Source organism: Telopea speciosissima, chromosome 1 (assembly GCF_018873765.1).
Source record: "Telopea speciosissima isolate NSW1024214 ecotype Mountain lineage chromosome 1, Tspe_v1, whole genome shotgun sequence".
Lineage (NCBI taxonomy): Eukaryota > Viridiplantae > Streptophyta > Magnoliopsida > Proteales > Proteaceae > Telopea > Telopea speciosissima.
This window is the reverse complement of record NC_057916.1, coordinates 62,270,529-62,273,546: the sequence shown is the minus strand read 5'-3', so window position 1 is coordinate 62,273,546 and position 3,018 is coordinate 62,270,529. Positions and strand designations below refer to the sequence as shown.

At 38.1% G+C, this 3,018-nt stretch overlaps 2 non-coding genes across 2 annotated transcripts; both read left to right on the top strand.

Moving 5' to 3' along the window:
• The first annotated feature begins 768 nt into the window (after positions 1-768).
• On the top strand, positions 769-840 carry TRNAM-CAU. The gene has a single exon. It is a non-coding gene; the product is annotated as a tRNA-Met (tRNA).
• Positions 841-1,084: 244 nt separating this feature from the next.
• Positions 1,085-1,305, top strand: LOC122649288. The gene has a single exon (XR_006331253.1). It is a non-coding gene; the product is annotated as a small nucleolar RNA U3 (small nucleolar RNA).
• Positions 1,306-3,018: the final 1,713 nt, after the last annotated feature.

Sequence of the window (3,018 nt, the reverse complement as noted above, 5' to 3'; positions counted from 1 at the left end):
CGGATGAAGAATGTAGGTGAGTTCGTTGTTATCAATTTCAACTTTTAGATGATGATAATGACCTTCTAGTGCTTGAGGGAGAGCATACCGAACAGCTAAGGCCTCTCCTTGGACTACCCAGCAAAGATAATAGGGAACTGAGAAAACCATCACTTGCGACTTCTTGTGCTCTCTAAAAATTATGCCTAAACTGCCATTGGAATTGTCTTGAGATAGAGCAACATCACAATTAGCTTTCAAAAAGAATCCACCTGATTATAACTTCTTCATAGTGTGGATTTGTTCCAGAATCGGTATACCGTATATTTCTCTCATGCAACTTGTCAAAAAGAATTTGGCCTGCCAATTGATTCTCTTGGTATTCAGACGGAATTTCTGCAAAGCTCTTTATCTTATAAGTATAATGAAAGATCTATTCAGTTCTCAAGGATCCATATTTGTTATAAACCCATATATATCCAATAGTTCTACGCTATGTGTTGCAAGTAGAGATGTAAATGAATAGTCGAAAATCCATCTTCCTTTATTATATGTTTGTATCTATTTAAAGGAATCCCGTATTTAAAAAAACAAAAAAAAAAAAAAGGATTTTTGAAAACTGTCTGAATTCATTCAAAATCTTATCAGATATCAATAGTAGTATAGTAATACATTCGATTCAAATTCGATAATTGCAGGCAGAATATAAATTAGTGCATAAAGTTACAATGACAAGAAGACCCATAGTTTATAGAAACTTATTATAAAATTTCAATAATATGTTCAACAATCAGAGTGGCGCAGCGGAAGCGTGGTGGGCCCATAACCCACAGGTCCCAGGATCGAAACCTGGCTCTGATAGGTGTAGAGAAAGCTTCCAAATTCCAGCACTCTTTTTAGCATTTTTTTCCCTCGAAAAACATAGATGAACGAAAGATGGAAACCTGGCCTGATAATAGAAGACAAACCTTCCACACTCCTAATATTTTATTGTTCTTATCCTTAACTGAAATTTTTATATTGTTTCTTCTCTAATCTTAATCCCACATCGGGAAAAACTAAGAGAAAAGCTATGTTATTAACTACGTGTTCAGCATAGTTTGGCACGACCTTACTTGAACAGGATCTGTTCTATAGGCTCGTACCTCTGTATCCTTGAGTTCTAAGGAGACAAGAACCTAGGTCTGGTTGATGAGACATGGCCGTGTTACCAGAGCGTGATTAACTGGTATGATGAGATCTGTGGAGATCCCCATCAAGCAGTAGAGGATCGTTCCCATGGTTGGCTTCCAATCTTGGGGTGGTTGCACGGTTGTCTGACAGACTCAAAAATTCCTTTTTTTAAATTTTTGTTTGCTTCCATGCCCAATCTTTTCTCATAGCCACCGTTGAGTAGCAGAAGATGATTTTGTCCACTTCAGAGGAAAAATATAACAAAGAATGATTACTTGGTCTGTAACTCTTCTTTTGCTTCTGCAGCTTTACCTGAGGAGGCCAATTAAGTTGGTTTTATAGCTATGAATTATTCTATGTAATGCATTGACAAGTTTCAGTTAAAAAATCAACAGAAGGAACAATTCTATCCTCAATTTTCAGAATGATGATCGATCGAGATGAATATCAACTGCAAATCTCATGGGAATCTAGCTAGGACATTCTTTTCTGAAGGTTTGGTTGGCTTGTAACTGAATCAGGCAATTCTGCTAGGCTTCTTCTCACCTTTGATCTGCTGTCGCACTTTTTCTGAAAGAAAGGCTTGGGCAGCCAAATTAGGACTTAGAGACACCTTTATTCCTCAACTGAGAGAAGTATAATACTTAGATAATTTCGGAGGATTTGTTGGAAGTGTGTCCATCAATCTTGAATATTTAAATTAAATTGTTTAATTTATTTTAACTATTTACCGTAATATATTATCGAGCTCAGGTTGTCTATAGGTCTTGAAGATCCCAGGTTGACAAAGAGGGAGGTGAATCAAGGTCACTAAAAACATTTTCAAATTCTCCCGACAATGCTCTTGATACCTCTATATTGATGGTGGTCCCTGACACAGTTTCTCACAATCACCAAACTTACTGCATTGAACATGTACTAAACTGCCAACTGATGCATTGATGCCTAATGCGCACACCCTTCTGCAATGTCCACTTGTCACACATTATAGAAACACCGACTGGTTGGAGTACCTCAATTTTACCTATCTATATTTCATGTCCACCCTTGCCTCACAACCAACAGAATGGCTAGGACTTCAAGGTTATGCACACCCACCCTACACTCAAAATGCACTCCAATACAATTGCGTAAAGTAAACAAAGTACATAGCACAGTGGTTTATGTGGTTCAACAATACATCCATGGTGCAATACGCTAACAATTCGTATTGCATGATAGACTACTCAATTTTTTATGGCAACCACCATCCAAGAACACTCACAATCCCTGCTTCAGTTTGTGCAACCACACAAACGAGAGCTACTACCCCAATCTTCGGTCAAGCACCCCAAGTGTCGAAATTACAATGGTTAAAAGCATTTAACATAAGCAAATCTCCCCAATACAATGGCCAAAATAGACTTACATTCCAATTAGGTATCTCAGCACATTACACAACCTAGAATCACAAAACGGGGATTTACAATCAAGGATTACCTCTGATTTACAATCAGAGTAATCCTACAGTCAACAACACCTTCGGAATGATTTCAAAATGTTGCACGCTTTCCCATGAGTGTAGAAATCAAGAAAACAACCTCTTCTTGATCTTTCTTGGATAGTAACTTTTTTGCTTCTAATTTTTTTCTTCCTTCATATGAGTTCTCCTCGTTTCTTTGAGCACACATAGCACTTTGTGGCTCACAAATCGGAGTCCAAATGGCCATGATATGGCCTTCCAAAGGTACGATGTCCAAAATGGTAACTTAGGGAGCAAATCTGCAATTTTGAAGGTCTTTCGTAACTTTGCAACCTCACCACGGCGACGTTATAGTTCGTAACATAATGAACTCGGGCGGCTCGCTTCTGAGCCGTTTGAACTGG